The 17,227-nt window shown below is 38.0% G+C and overlaps 1 protein-coding gene and 1 non-coding gene across 2 annotated transcripts in view; one reads left to right on the forward strand and one right to left on the reverse strand.

Moving 5' to 3' along the window:
- The window catches only part of CORIN (corin, serine peptidase), a 220,436-nt gene that overhangs the window by 83,914 nt on the left and 119,295 nt on the right, over positions 1–17,227 (forward strand). The gene's annotated exons all lie outside the window — the stretch shown is intronic.
- LOC137764529 (U6 spliceosomal RNA) lies at positions 13,374–13,476 on the reverse strand. Its single transcript, XR_011074030.1, has one exon. It is a non-coding gene; the product is annotated as a U6 spliceosomal RNA (small nuclear RNA).

The raw sequence follows: 17,227 nt of genomic DNA on the forward strand, positions 1-17,227 counted from the left end.
ATTTACATGCTTTTGTATAGTATAAGAACTCTTTGCCTTGCTTATGTGAATGAAGATTTTCTGCTGTAGTTTCTCCTGAAACTTTTATACTTTTTATTTTATTATGAGCTATGATGGGTTAAATTTTTGCATAAAGTGTGAAGTAAAGGTCAAGTGGTGTTTTCTTTTTGCAAATCGATATCCAATTTTTCTAGGAGCACTTATTGAAAAGAGTATCCTTTCCCCCATTAAATTGCTTTTGCACTTTGTGAAGTTAATTGACCATATTCATGTGGGTCTTTTTCTGGACTCTTTATTCTGTTCTATTCATCTGTGTCTATTCCTTAACTAAAACCATGCTGTCTTGACTATTATAGCTTTATAATAAGTCTTAATGTTCTTCGTGGTATGAAGTTTTCAACTGTGTTCTTGCTCAAAATTTATTTTTCAGTTCTAGTGCTTTGTCTTTCTATATAAATTGAAGAATCAGCTTGTCAAAAAAATCCTGCAGTGATTTGATTGGAATTGTATTAAAGCTATAGATCAATTTAGGAAGATGTCAATTTGATAGCTAAATCATATTGAATCTTTCAAACCATGAACTTGCTTTATCTCTCCATTTATTAGGTCTTCCTTGATTCTCTTTTAAACATTTTCATTATATAAATCTTGCACATATTTTGTTGGATACTTTTAGAGCTATTGTAAAAGGTATTGTTTCTGGAATATTGGTTTCCTATTGTTAATTGCCTGTTATGGTAGACAGAATTATAAGATAGTCTCCAATACCCTGTGTACTCACCATACTTGTATAGTCTCCCTACCTTTGAATGTGGGTATTAACTGTGAATATGATGGGATAGTCACTTCTATGATTAGGTTATGTGTCACAGTTGACTTTAAGAAAGGTAGAGTATCCATGGTAGGGCTGACATAATCAGGTGGGCCCTTAAACTCTATTCTTGGTTACCTGAGAGTTTTTATCATGAAAGACATTGAATTTTATCAAATGCTTTTTCTGAGTTTATTATTTTGATCATGTGGTTTTTCTTTAGTTTGTTAACAAGGTGATTACATTATTATTTTTTGAATGTTGAAATAGCCTTGCTTCCCAGGATAAACCCCACTTCGTTTATTATTTTGTGCCTAGGTATTATTTTCCTTGAGTTTATTCTGTTTGGGCCTTCTGAGCTTCTGAAGCCTAAATTTACATCTTTCACTAGATTTAGGAAGTTTTAGTAATTTATTTTTCAGTTTTCTTTTCTGTACAAATGTTTCTCTTTTCCTTCTTGGATTTTAATGACATCAGTGTTAGATCTTTTTATAGTACCCAACAGGTCCCTGAATTTATGTTCGTTGTTTTTTTCAATCTTTCTTCTCTCTCATTCAGGCTGGATAATTTCTGTTAATCTATATTCAAGTTCACTGACTCTTCCACTGTCATCTCCATTCTGCCATTCTGTGGCTCATAAAAAAACTTATTGTATTTTTTAGTTTTAAAATTTCTACTTGATTCTTGTAGCTGCTATTTCTTTCCTGAGAACTTCTGTCCTTCCACTCTTTTCAAACCAGTTGACCATTACTTCATGGAGCATGTGTATAATAGCTGCTTTAAAGGCTTTGTCAAGTAATTCCAACATCTGCATCATCTCAAGGTTGGTGTTTACATTTTCACTTGGGGGTACTGAGAATGTCCTGCTTTTTAGTTTGTCAACTAATTTTGGATTACAAACTCGGCATTTTGAATATACAGTATTATGAGATTCTGGGCTCTGTTAAAATTCTCTGGAGGATATTGATTTTTGTTTGTGTTTTTTTGTTTCATAGTCAGTTGACCCATTTGGATTTAGGTAATAATTCCCATTATACCTTCTGTGGGCTTCTGTTCCAATGTCAGTTTAGTTTTCAAAGATTTTGTAGTACTGTTTTGATCCTTCCCACGTGTGTGCCTCCCATGGACCAGTCTGGTACCTGGGCCATGGCCTACATTGTAGTTTACTTCTCAAAGCCTTTGGAATTATATTTCAATTCATTTTCATGGATGCATTCCTGGGGAATATGCTCAGGACTTCATACACAGCTCCATCAGACCTTCTCCTCAATCTTCCTTCTCTTTGTGATCTCCCTGAAACTCCCTGGCTCCCAGGGACCCTTCCTCCTGGTCCTTCATCCAAAAAGCTGTAGTTTCAGTATCCTTGTACTGTCACAACCACCTCTGGGGCAAATAGGCAACCTAGGCTCCTGCTTCTCTCCCTGTTGCAGGTGTACAGCTTTAGGACTGGTGTTCCCAGTGAAAGTAAGGTTCTTTTCACAGAAAGAATTCAGAAATGAGACAGGAAGATCAATTTATTTAAGCAAGAATATGCTCTCAGAGGGAGAGAGGGCAGACAGGTGAGTAGCTACACTGGGTTTCTTTGGCAAGCCGGTTATGAAGGGCACACAAATGAAGGGGCGGAATATTCATTGGGGAAAGAGGGGTTTGGGGTCGTATTCCTTGATTTTGATCCCAGCTCCACCTTCCCAAGGGGAGGAGGGAGTTTTGTCCTTATTTAGCTTTTATTGGAAGTGTCATGGCATTGGTGCATGATGGGTACTTCTTATCTGCAAGGCTAATTTTATTGTAATGAGAGCATAATGAGCAACAGGTTACATTCGGATGCAGGAGACTCCTGCCTTGCCCCACCTTTCTTTGTCTGCCTCCAGGACACTTCTCACCCCAAAATATGTCGTTTTCTGACAGTCTGGAGGTTCCTGCTTTTCTGTGTCCTCCCATGGATCCCTGCTGTTTACAAGATGCATGGTTTCCTGCCACCTGGCCTGTGCCCGCCTTTCTCTGCTCATATCTAGCTACCTGCTTGCTGTAACACTGGGACCTCCCTCCAGAGGAGGGTCAAGAGAGTAGACACCTCCGGAGATTTCCGCCCCTCTCTTTGTTTGGCAGGGCCTCTTCCTCCCATTTCTCTGACCAGTGAGAGAGTTTCTCTTGGTCATGCCTGCTGCATAGTTCCATAATTTTGCTGCCCTGGTTCTGTGTTGCGAAATATGGGTGAAAAAAGAAAAATGCTAGAAAACTCATTTCCTTATTAGTCTTTTTTATTAATTGAAGTATAATTGACATATAACATTATATTAGTTTCAAGTATACAATGTAATGATTCGATATTTGTATTAGTCTATTTTAAGTCTTGATTTCCCTTCTCAATCTGCCTCATATTCCTTTGTTTTTAGATACCATAGATAGTTGCTTTATGTGTATTGTTCAGAATTCTCAGTTATAATCAGAGGGGGAGATGAGGTGGAATATTCTTATTCCATCTTAACTGGAGCTAGAAGCTTAGAATCTCACTTTTTACTTTTAATTTTAAGATACATATTTAGGTAGGCAGACAGACACAAAATTCAGTGCCTTGACACAAGTTTGCTGCCTGAAGGAAATGAGCGCCCTTGCCTTCAAAGTTTCTTCTCTGTGCTCTTTTAACTTTGCCCTTCAAGGGGTTTCCCTTAGGAACAATATATTCTCTGACTTTTGGGGGATGAGGATGCAAGATAGCTAAACGGAAGATATTTTGAATTGTCTGTCTTTTTGGGACTCCAGATGTTTCACACTTTAGAATTATATACCAGAGCGAGTTTGGAATGGATAAGAGACATGGTTTTTTGTTTTTGTTTTTGTTTTTCCCATCAATTGAAAAAAAGGACATCATGAAAGGGGAGGTAGGAAAAGGAAAACTGATGACTTCATCCTTGCATGTGGCCTCAAGTAAGGTTAACTATGGAAAAGAGGGAAATTAGGATATGGAAATTGATTCCCTTAAAGCTCTGCCTGTATGTACCCTTGGAAAGTTTTTGCTTACCCTTAGGGAAGAACATCCCACCCTAAGAAGGTGGCTATTGTAGAATCATACAGACCTGGCTATTATCCTGGTTCTACTTCATTAGTGATAATCTAATGTTGAAAACAGACACATATAGCATAAAAATGAATCACAAGTGACAGAAATGCATATGCACGTATACAAGTGATTACATTAGTATATGTGATAAGTGTCAAGTGCAGAAAAGGGCTGAGTAATTGTGAAGATGGAATAGAGGCTGGTGGGGCTAGTCTTTGGAAATGGTATTTCAATAGAGATTTGTAGAAGGGAAAATCAATTACTTTTAAGTTAAGCTTCTCTTGGGTGAATATGGTTAAGGCAGTTACAGAATTAAACAAGAAAAAAAAATCCCAGAAGATATGGTGGTCAGACTTTCCAATCCAAATAATAGAGTCTTAATAATAGTGTTTAATAAGAATAGTTATAACAATAATGATATATAACACTTGCTGAGCATTTATTATATGCAAAGTACTGTGCTAAGCATTTTAGAGATGTTTTCTTCTTTATCCCTCACAGCAGCACTGTGACGGTTATGGTTATTCTTCCTGCTAACAGCCTGCATGTTTGTGCCCCCCTCCCCCTGCCCCAATTCAAATCTTGAAAGTAACTCCCAATGGAATGGCGTTAGGAAGTGGGGACTTTGGGAGGTAATGAGGTTTAGATGAGGTTGTGAGGGTGGATCCCGCGATGGGATTAGCATCTTTTTTTTTTTAAAAGAAAAGGAAAAAAGAAACAAATATTATTTATTAGTGTTTAGAGAAATGTAGCAAACCCTAAAGAGAAGCAAGAGTGTCCTTTTAAGAAAAGAGCCCAGAGCTTGCTCTCTCTGTGCGCATACACCAAGGAAGGCCATGTGAGGACATAACCAGGAAGAGGAACATCAACAAGAACCTGACCCTGCTGGCACCCTGATCTTGGGCTTCCAGAACCATGAGAAATAAATATTTGTTGCTTAAGCAACCCAGCCTGCGGGATTGCTGTGGCAGTGTGAACTGGCCGAGACACTGCCCGTTTTGTAGATGAGAGAGCTGATGCTTAGAGAGTTAAATAACTTGCTCAGGATTATAGAGGCAGGACTCTGCAAAGCTGTGATTTGAACCTGTTTGAATGTAGGCCTGTTAAGAGTTCAAGGACCTAGGACGGCCCTGTTATAAAACACAGGGCACCCATTTTAAGAGGAGAAAAGAGCACTTCTACGTGCATTTAACTTAATAGCATTCAAAATGAGCACAAAATGGTGGTGCCGTGTGCAAAGACTACTTATTTAAAAATCATTCCTTGCAGGCACTTAGTTAGAGTAGATTAAAGATTAGACCTATAGCATTAGGCCCACAAAAGAAGGAAAGGGTTTATTTTATAAAAAAAAGTGCATATTGTGTAGGGACATTTCTATGTATATGTACATGTATATGTATAAAGCACACAATTGCATATATAAAGCAAATACTGTTCCTTAACCTTATAATTTGTGCTTAGATATGCAATGGTTACCTGCACGTGCCCCATCAGCTTCTCTCTCTTCTCTTCTTCATGGCAATGTTCCTATTTTTTTTTTTTTTTGCGTGATTGGCATTTCAGATAAATCTCAACACAGGACAAAAAGTGGCTATTTAGTTTAGAACTGCTGATATTGACCTGGTAAGGAGGAGTTTAGAGTTTTGCTCTCAGTCTCCTTGGACAAGATGTCAGGAATGTATAGCTTAATTTAGGCAAAGACTCTGTACTGAAAATAAGTCTGCCTGCCAGCAGTCTTCTAATTGAAGAAAACATATAGTGTTCAGATCTGCCTGGTATAGATAAAAATAAATGAGCCTCGAAGTATTTTTATTTCATGAAGTCTTTTATTCCGCCAGTCAAATACAGGGGCAGACATGAAGGTACGGACCTTTATTTCTGTTATTAATAGCACATTTTTGCTATTTTTTATGAAGCAAAGCCTTGCAAGTTGAATTGACTGGAGATTTGATACGAAGTAAGATGCAAGGCCACATACTTCTTAGCAAGAAAACAACACCTGTACTTTAGGACCCTAGTTCACTAAAATCAACTCAATGCAAAGGACAGAAAGTTCTAGATGAAATGTAAGGCTGATCACTCAAAAATCTTGAGAGTCCTTGACAAGTTACTTTTGTCCACTAAATAGTAGCATATAGAAGGTCTGAAAGAGTTAATGTTTTCTGAAATTGCTTCATACATCCAGCCAGTGGTCCCACAGGACCTGGCTTTTTACTCCATACAATATTGTGAAATATTATTCTTTGGGGTTGCTAAGCTGTTTCCAATTTTCCCGATTTGTATTTCAGAAGACTCCCTGCTAAGTATAACTTTTGAAAAGAGGATTTTTACAGATTTTTATAGGATAAAATCTGAAGTCTGGAAAGCTTCTTGCTTAACTGTGAAACTCAACAGCCAGGAGATTAACATTTGAACATTGCAACAAAACAAATACTATTTGGTTATTCTGATAGAAAACCAATTGTTTTATATGATTTAATAGCCTCGTTTAGAAGAACAAATTACTAGAGAAATTTAAGAAAAGGGGAATTATTTTTATGTTCATCTTGTTTTCTGGGACCTCAGCTTGAAGACATGCATTCATGCCTGCTTTCAGCAGTTATGGAGCTGCAATTATGCGCCATTCATGCATCAGCAAAGGGGCATGGAGCGCCTAGTATGTGCTGGGATTGTTTCTGGTGCTGGGGATTCAGGAGTGAACACGACTGACAAAGTCCCTGTTCCGAAGGACTCACACATTAGAGATTTGGTGACCCGCTGGGGAGAGGAAAAGGCAGAAGGAATGATAACAAGCAAGTGTTTGGTTGGGAAGAGGTGGTGTTTGTACCACTTGTCAAAGTAGAGGCTACAGGGAAGAAACTAGTTTGGGAGAAAGAAACATTTGGACTTGTGAATTCCCTTGTTATGTCATTCATTGGGTGTAGGTACCAGGAGAGAGGGTTTGAGCTGGGGGAACAAGAGCTTGGGAGTTACTAGTGTATATGTTGGGCTGAAATCAAAGAAGGTGAATGAGCTTATGGAGGATGAACACGAAGTACAAGGGAAGGACACAAAAGGAAAGGGGACAAACTTCAGGACATTTAAAGGGCAAATTGCAAAAGCAGTTTTGATGACATCTGCCCTCCTCTGAGACCCACAAGAGTTGTGGGAAATGGCTCAACTCACCTTTTATTTTATTTTATTTTATTTTTGGTATCTTTCACCTTTTAACTCTAATACAGGCTAAGGAATGCTCAATCTTCTACTTTAGTTCTTCTCTTTCCTTGCTCTTGTCTTTTCCCTAGTTGATTAGGAAATAGGTTGGTGCCCTACTAGCTTCAAGAGAAGGAATGGAGTCCCACTGGGACTCTGGAAAATTCTTTATAAAAAACATGATTCATTGTATTCTATAGCAAGATAGAAAATGTGTGTAAATAAACATTGGTTTAAAAATTAGATTTTATTGGCTTATGGCTCACGTTACAGTGACAACTGTCATCTGTTAAAAACAAGAGTCTTACAGTAATAATAATAACAGTAACAACAACAACAATCATGATAGCTAACTTATTGCATGCCTGCTGGGTGCCAGTTACTGTGTTAAGTGCTTTATATCACTGTCTCATTTAATTTTCTACACAACGTACTGGGTATATACTATTATCTTACAGACAAGGACACTGAAGCTCATCATTTCAGGATATTTCCTGACAAAATAACCTTGACACTGAGTATGTTTTTGAATGAGAGAATGAATGAAGGTGCTTTTAGCAATGAAGACAGTAACTTAAGGGCACAGAATTAATCCAGCCTTTTGCATTGCAACTGGGAGTCTCGTTAGGATTAGTATTATGAACAACAAAACATGCAAACTGACAGCAGCGTTTATTGTGGAAAAGGGAATGGACTTTCAGAAGCTAAGTCTAACGAGCTAGTGATTCGTGTCACTAATATTTTGTGTCCATTTTGGCATTTGGTGCCAAGTCAGATGCCCTAAGGCCGTTCTGCCTGGTTGGCTGAACTCTGGTCTGTTTTTATTCCTACTTTGGAATACTGTGCTCATTTGCCGCCAGGTTCCCCCTCCCCGTCCTGTGTCTGTGTCTGTTCCTCCTTCTCAGCTTGTTGCAGGTTTATCACTCTCATGGTGTGATATGGGACTGTCTGTGCCTTTGTTCTTCTCCTATCTAGAACTAAGCCCTGCCAGTTTCTTCCGGTCCTGGCATGGTCCCCCAAAAGATATCAACTGAAATTCCTGCAACCGGCAGTCATAAAATGTAATAGAATGTCTCTTTTTTCCTATATTTAAATGTGATGCAAATGATTTGTTTTTTATTCTGTGTCATGCCTCGTATAGGTCTAACAGATTGAACATGAATGACTAAAATACTCGAGAAATTTGTAATTGGGGTCCTGGTCCCAATCTCTTTTGTACAGAGCACATGCCATCAGATTTCAAAATAAAAACAAGGAAAAGCAGCTGGTCATCTAACCTAACAAGTTTAATTTTTAGGTTTCATCTGAAGGGAAGAAATAGGTTGTGGAAAGCGATCTGAGCCTGCTTGGAAGTGTGAGAGAGTATGGATGAAGGTTGGGGGCCAGTGAATGAAAGGACGGAATGAAGGATTTCTTGGCTGGAAGAATACAGACTGGTTAGAGAGGAAATGAAAGCTGGGAAAACTGGAGGGGGCCTTTGAAGTCAAGAACGCGGAGTCTGCACTTGATAAGGAGAACAATAGTGAGGCCACTGGCGGGGTGGGGTGACCTGGTCAAAGCTGTGGGTGAGAAAAAACACTTTTTACCAGCTGGTAAAATTGAACATGTATCGGTTTTGCATGCCTGAGTCGTCATCTATTAGAGCCATTGTTGTTGCTGTGAAAAACCTTGAAGGACATTACAATGGAAAATAAATGAGAAAAATCCATGGTTCTGGGATTTCTGAGTTTCAACACAAAATGTTACTTTTCCTTTAAGCAAGCTAAACATAACTTTTCTTCTAGGGGTGGGCATCTTTTTGGTCTTGCCAATTTATTTTTTTTTGAAAATTTGCTTTAGTTGTGGTGTTGGTAGTATTATTTCTACAGGAATTTTGTTTATAACATCAGTTACAGCTAATAGGTATTTCTCTGCTTTGCATTGTAGAGAATATATTCTCTATTTTTTCCAACACATTATTCTTTCAGTTATTTTATCTTTAACAAGTGTGAAAGTGGCCTATTTTCATTTACTTTTTAGTAATATTTGTAAAGCATCAACATTTTTGTGTGATAATTGAAGCCGTCTTTTTTTTAAACTGATGCACAGAAATAAGATACTGAAGCTTTTCTCATAGCTGTATTTAGCTATAAATTATTACTGCATTGCAAGTGAACATATGAGTAGAAAAAGGACTATACATATACATTCATATATATATAATACATGTATATGAAAAACACTATTCTCTGTGATTTAACATTGCTTTGGATTGTGATCCTTTATATATGTTAAACATTTTCCTTGCTATATAAAGAAAAAGGTATAGGAAGTGACACTGGACTACGATACTCGGGCAACGGCTCTAATTGTGTTTCTGACAGAGAGCAAAGGTGTTTAAATACTTTTTGGCTAGCATCATCCTGTTGACTCAGATCCTTTTGAGTTGCAGAAGTTGGATACCTAAAACTTTCATAGTTACAAGTCAATCTCTTGTTTATTGGTATAGCTTCGTTTTATGCCTTTCTTCTTCCAAAATCATGCAGTGAAACCAAAGTCTAGGTGTGCGAAAGCCCAAGGACAAATCAAGTATTGGAGGATCGCAGTTGTTTACACTAAGCACTGAGTACTGTGAATGAGTCATTGTGTAAACTGAACAGATGTTGGGAGCAAGTTGGCACGATGTAATGAACCTCATTCTCGCCGTATATCATTGGGTTACCCTTTGGTGCCTCCAAGGGGAGATGTGCTTTTTAAACAACCAGTTTACTATTCGGGAGCAACATAAACATTAGGGAAAATACAGTACTACATTTAGTTCAGTTGAGTTTGTCAAATGACAGTTTGAATAACTCCCTTAAAATTCTGATGTTGAAAAGTCTTCTACTTCTTTCCTTTCTCTTCAGGGAGGATACCTTAAGCCAAACAGATGTAGAGTTCAGACTACTCTCAAAGGCTCCCTAGAGGAAGCTTGAACAATATTCCTTTGCAAACCTATTCCAATCTGTCATACTTCTTAGGAACAGGAAATTTGTCCCTGCCTTATATTGCAGCACTTTTTGCATTAGCCCTTAATGCAGAAGAAAAGGTGTTTGGGCATCTTCTTCCATGAGATCTCTCTCTACGTGTCTAAAGAATATTATGAAAATTGTGATCATGGAACCAGGACTACCAGGTGGTCCTGACACAAGGCCAGATACACTTTAGGTGTGTTCTTGTTTCTGGTAGATTATTCCTCTTTCCATGATCATACTCTTTGATTCTGATATTAAGGATGTTCCCTTGATGAGATGGTGATGTGTTTTCAGTTTGTGGCAATCAGTAGATTTTGATGGCAATATTTATTTATTTCTGCAGGTTAGAGTACTTTGCTTTTTCTTCTAGTGTTTTGAGTTTTAGTTATTCTAACTGAAATAAATTATATTATTTAATGTTTACTATTTTAGTTCTCTTCACAGATCTTACTTAGCCAAGATCATTTAAAATTCCCATTCTTTGAGAGTCCTCCTGTTTTCTTAGAGTTTCTTTCTTGCATTATCCCAATTACTACTAAAGAATATAATGATCTTAAGGCCAGAATTGATCCTTATCAAACATCATCTTAAAACATTAGTCACGGGGACTTCCCTGGTGGTCCAGTGGTTAAGACTCCAAACTTCCACCGCTGGGGGCACAGGTTCGATCCCTGGTCGGGGAACTAAGATCCTGCATGCCGTATGGCATAGCCAAAAAATAAAATAAAATGAAATATTAGTCACAATAGCAACATATATGTGTGTGTATATATACACATACACACACATATATGTATAAAATCAATCTTCTGAGTTCTCTTATTGTCATCCAGTTTTTTACTGTATTGACTATAGATTTGTTGATTTGAAATTATACCCATCATTTTCCTTTATCTAAAGGGTCTGTCAACTTGTTCCAGATCAGGATCAGCAAACTGCAGCCCGTGAGCCAGATACAGCCTGCAGCCTATTTTGTAAATAAAGTTTTATTGAAACACATCCATGCCCTTTCATTTGTATATTATCTATGACTGCTTTTGCTCTACAGTGGCATAGTTAAACAATTGCAACAGAGACTGTATGCATTGCAAAGCCTAAACAATTTACTATCTGGCCCTTTATAGAAAAAGTTTGCCAACTTCTGTTCTAGATTAATTCATATTTGCTTTAGAGCCTTGGGCTAGACATTAGAAAACCTGGGCTCCAGTCCTGCCCTTTACGTTCTAATTAGCTCTATGACCTTGGCCAAGTCAAGTTTCCTCATCTTTAGGATGGAGAGGCAGGACTGTAGGTTTGCCAGTCTCTTCCAGCTTTAAAATTCCAGAAACTTAATTAACTCTATTTTACCTAAAATAATTTAAAGTTGATTATTTTTCTTACATATTGAATTTTGGGTTTCTCATAATCCCTCTTGAGCATATTAGACACACATCCAAATTTCCGTACATGCTCAATGATTTTAAAATAATAATCTAGCTTGCCTATATGAGCTCTATATGTGCCAGGTATGGAGGCAGGCACTTTACCTTTTTTAGTCTTCAGAATACCTCTCCATGGTGGGTATGAGTGTTCATGCTGCTGATTAGAGGCAGAGCTGGGACTGGAATCCAGTTCTAATGGTAGAGCTCCATGCTCTTTGCACTGCAGCAATATTATCTCTTTTCCTGTGCTGCCTCTATTTTAATTCAGTTATTTGAATATATGGTAACACCTTACTTATCCAGAGGTTGCCACCTAAATTAATCAGAACGCAACCAGTGATTAAAAAGTAAAAATACAAAAAAGATGAACAATGAAATAGCTGTTCACTCTGCCATTAACAATATTTCCCAAGGTCCTCTTTCATAGCATGTTCAATTTTTACTTTGAAAACAAATCTAAAAACTGGCTTTTGTTTGTTTGTTTCCCAGATCTATAATTAATGGCAAACAAATTGGAAATGGAGGTGGATAGAACTACTGGTGCAGGTATCTCTACACCAGTAGAGATGGTGACCACTGAGCCTGTATATAATGGGGAAGGATGATACATTCCAAGGGGCAAGAGCCTAAAGCAGGCAGCACTCTTAGGCAGCTTAGCAGAGGGGCAAATACTCCCCCCCTCCCCCGCCCCGAGGAACTTGCCTCTGGCACTGAGAAATTTTTGCTGCTCATTGTAAAGACCTTGGGGCAGCAAAGGAATGTTAAAAATTAGCACTCTTCATTTAAGAAGGTGGAGAACAAGTGTTCTATTTCACTGAGCTTTAATAAAATTATGAAAGATGTTAGGAATCTTAAAGAGATACGCTTTAGCTATCTGAATTTTTCTCTATGTGGAATATTTCCTTCCTTAAAAATGCTGAACAAATGAAATACTGCCCAGTCCAGATTGAGAAATCTTTCTGCAGGTGTTCACCTATTTTGCCTCCTTTTTCTGGTCTTTGTTATTGTCTTATTCATTGTTCACTCTCTGAAAACAGTGCTCTAGAGATAAGTAATTAGAAGTCTACCTTTGCAGTTTCATGTATTACCAGTTTTTCTCCACACCTAATTAAGGCTCAGGATTTTCCATTATCTCTTTCTATTCCCTATAGCTTTCAAGGTTTTATTGTTTTCCTTTTATTTAAAAAAAGTTTTTTCAAAGTAGAAGCCCATTTTCTTCTTGAGTTTTAAAAAACCATCTTGCCCTGATCCATTGTGTATTATTGATTGTAAAGTTAATCTTGCAGAAGGTAAATTTATTTATTCTACTTCCAGGCTCTTGTAGGGTTGAGAGGAGTGGATTTGGTGGCTTTCATGTTTCTCTCTTGAACTCACTTCTTGGTTTCGTCTTTCTTTTTTTTAACTTAAATTTAAATTTAATTTTTTTTTAAATTGAAGTATAGCTGATTTACAATGTTGCGTTAGTTTCAGGTGTACAGCAAAGTGGTTCAGTTATATATTTTATATATATATATTTTTTCTTTTTCTTTTTCAGATTCTTTTCCCCTATAGGTTATTATAAAATATTGAGTATGGTTCCCTGTGCTGTACAGTAGGTCCTTGTTGGTTATCTATTTTATATATAGTAGTGTGTATACGTTAACCCCAAACTCCTAATTTATCCCTCCCCCCTTTCCCCTTTGGTAATCATAAGTTTGTTTTCTATGTCTGTGGGTCTATTTCTGTTTTGTATGTAAGTTCATTTGTATCATTTTTTTTGGATTCCACATATAAGTGATGTCATATGATATTTGCCTTTCTCTGAGTTACTTCACTTATTTGATAATCTGTAAGTCCATCCACGTTGCTGCAAATGGCATTATTTCATTCTTTTTTATGGCTGAGTAATATTCCAAAAAAATATGGAAGACTTCACGAATTTGCATGTCAGCCTTGTGCAGGGGCCATGCTAGTCTTCTCTGTACCATTCCGATTTTAGTATATGTGCTGCTGAAGCAAGCATTTGGTTTCTTCTTTCTGATGCACAGACATTTCCTTCTATGTTGATTCTCTAACCCATCACTTCTAATGGTCTATTTTGGGGAATGTTTTAACAGCTCACACATTTTTTGAGGTAATATTTTATGCAGTTTATTTCTGGAAAAACCTACTAGAACTACTTTTGGAATCTAAGAGAGTTAGGAATGTTTAACTAATTTATCCCTCATACCTCTGTAGGGGGGGTGGTCAGAGGAGAGAGGGTTGTTGCCCACTGATGCCACAGGCCTGAGGCACTATATGTCCTTAAAGTACTTCCTTCTTTGTTTGGCTGCCTATATTATGATGCCACTTTAATAGTGTCAGTGATAACAAAGAAATTAAATGTATCAAAAGCTCGCTTGGTGTCAGATACTGTGCCTAATGGTTTGCATGTATTATGTCAAATCTTTACTACAGTTCTGTAAGGTAGGTGCAGAATTACAGGCATCCTTCAGTGAATGACTGGGCTGTATTTCAAAGTATATTTGCAAATTATTTCAAACATGACAGATATTTTCTCATAGAAGCAGTGTTGTGAGTACATCTCTAGGCTGTTACTGATGCCTGTTAGGTTCATAGTTGATATGTGTAAATCAGTGTCTCTGTCCAAAGGTACATCCAGAGTCCTCAGTGGGGTGTGGTGGACCCAGCTTCTTCCTGGGGTCCTAACTTTCATACCATTTTATTCTCAGATCTTCCTTGTGGACAGATGAACAATGGGGATGAAACCTCTCCAGAGTCAAACTATTCACATTAGTTACAGAATAATTAACCTGCTGTAATAGAAGAGATCCTGAAATACAGTGACTTAAAGAAAATAACATTTAATTTCTCTGTTAAGAGATAGATCCAAGATGAATTTTCCAGTCTGCCAAGTCAGGCTTGCCCTATGAAGTCATCTAAAGATGTGGGTTCCATCCTTTTTTTTTTTTTTTCCTTTAATTTTTATTTATTTATTTTTGGCTGTGTTGGGTCTTCGTTTCTGTGCAAGGGCTTTCTCTAGTTGCGGCAAGCGGGGGCCACTCTTCATTGCGGTGCGTGGGCCTCTCACTATCGCAGCCTCTCTTGTTGTGGAGCACAGGCTCCAGACACGCAGGCTCAGTAGTTGTGGCTCACAGGCCTAGTTGCTCCGTGGCATGTGGGATCTTCCCAGACCAGGGCTCGAACCCATGTCCCCTGCATTAGCAGGCAGATTCTCAACCACTGCGCCACCAGGGAAGCCCCTCCATCCATTTTTTTGCTTCACCAATCCCTAGACCAGGTTCCTTGTCTAAGTGATTGAAGCTGGCTGAGCCCGTATCTGTGCTCCAGCTTGTGGGAGGGCAAACAGAGGAAGTACATGGCAGCAAGTCCCTTTTAAAGCAGGCAAAGTAGAAGAAGAATCTGCTTGTATTCTATTGTGGAGAACTTAGTGATATGGGACTGGGAAATGTAGTCTTTAGCTCGGCAATCTTGGGTCCACCTTAAACTCCATTACCATGAAAGAGATGGAGAGCACATTAGGATGGACAGCCAGCAGTCCCTGCCGTTGAATCACAGTGGTGGTTCCCATGTCTAGACAGTGACTCCAACAGGATGGAATTCGGTGGGTATGGCAGAAGAGATGCGGGTGGAGGAAGAATATAGTGACCTAGTGGGATGCTGGAACCCCTGCTCCTGTAACTTCTCAGAAGGACTTGTCACAGGTTTTCATCCCCATCTCACCCTCCCTGCCTTTCTGTTTGCTTTGAAAGGCAGAGGCAGGGCCGGTTTGCTGGGCTGGCGATCCGTGCCGTGGCCCAGGGTCCTGTGCTTAGAAGTCTTCCAGGCTTGGTTTAATGCTTTGCTGTCACCATCTTGAAATTAACAGCTTTATCTTTATACTTGTGTAAATGAGGTTTGATGGGACAGTGGAGCATGCGTGTGAGCGGTGAGGTTTGATGGGACAATGGAACGTGCACGTGAGCGGTGGGGATGTGTTAGTGGGTAGGGTGTGCACACTCAGGTACCTACCAAATGGCTTGATGGTCGGGCGGTGTGGGTGCTGAGCGATTGGCCTGGTGGCCCAAAGCATGTGCCTGAGGACTGTCTGGGAATCCCCAGGGCCCCAAGGTGGCTGGGCCAGGACCTGGGCCCAGATTGATGGCCATGATGGTGCCACAACAGCAGAAGCAACAACAGAAGCAGGTTTGGAGGGTGGCAGTGGTGGGCTTGGCCCTGGGGGAAAAGAGGGGCTCCACATGGGGACATGTGGGAGGCCAGCTTGGTCGATTGTCCATGGGGCCTGTCCCTGTGGCATCTGCACAAATATTAACTCTCCACCTGAACCATGAGACAGACAGTGCTTGGGCAACAGACTTTGTTAGTAAATTATTACACAATAAAAGCACATGCATGAACATTGCAATAAAGCATTTATCAAGGAGTTATTAGAATTCTTCAAAGATTTTAGAATCCTTGGGAAACATTGCAAAACAAATATCCACAGGTTTGGAAATAGAAATTACAGTTAACCATTGTCAATGGAAAAAAAACACTATTTTTATGTGCACCACTTATTAATGAGGTGCACTATCTTTGGGTGCAACATTTATTAATGAGGAAGATAACATAAAATGAAAATTTTCCTTAAAATTGATGATACAGCTATAGAATATATAAATAGACATTTTGAATTGTACACAAATTTTGAAGCCACATTTGAGTTCTGGTGTGATCTCCACGATTTATAGGAAATATCAGAAGAAACATTAAAATGCCATTGTATAAATTTATATTTAAAATTAAATTCAGACTTAGAACTAATTCATATGAAGAGTTAAACCTTTTCATTAATTGCTCCATAAGAATCATCAGCTCTAGATATACTAAAATTTGTATTTCAAAATAATTTGTCAGATATATATCCCAGTGTTGTCACAGCCTATAAAATAGCCTTAAAGCAACAAGAAAAGTTGCATCAGAAAAAAGATCCTTGTCAAAATTAAAAGTTAACAAAAATTGTTTGCAATCTTGCCTTTGTCAAGCTACTGACACCATCTTCCATTATATAGATTGAAAATAATGTTGCTAAAAGTATACATTTTGATGAATTAGTAAATGAATTTGCAGAATAGTGAGCCAGACAAATCACATTAATAATGTAGTTTTTCTTAAATTATGACACAAAGTATTATTTTTTATTCAATTTATGTTTATGTTTCTCATATATCACTATGACTGCTATTATGTTTTATAAGTGATAAAATACTTTAAGGGAAAGTATGCTTATATTTTAGTATTTTTTTTTATTGAAGTATAGTTGCTGTACAGTGTTGTATTAATTTCTGCTGTACAGCAAAGTGACTCAGTTATACACATATATATACATATTCTTTTTCATATTCTTTTCCATTATGGTTTTTTTTTTAATTGGGGCAAAGTTGACAAGCCATAAATACACACATTTTAAATCACATTTTAAAATCATATTTGAAATATGTATATATATACATATTTAAATCATACAATTTAATACAGTTGACATAGGTATACATACACCTGTGCAATCGTTACCACAGTCAAGACAGTACACATGTCCATTACCCCAGAAGTTCTCTTTTTTTTTTTGAATTTTTGAATTGTATTTTATTTATTTTTTTATACAGCAGGTTCTTATTAGTCATCCATTTTATACACGTCAGTGTATATACATGTCAGTCCCAATCTCCCAATTCATCGCCCCCCCACCCCCACCCCCCACCACTTTCTC

This window comes from Eschrichtius robustus, chromosome 4, assembly GCF_028021215.1.
Source record: "Eschrichtius robustus isolate mEscRob2 chromosome 4, mEscRob2.pri, whole genome shotgun sequence".
NCBI classification, from domain to species: Eukaryota; Metazoa; Chordata; class Mammalia; order Artiodactyla; family Eschrichtiidae; genus Eschrichtius; species Eschrichtius robustus.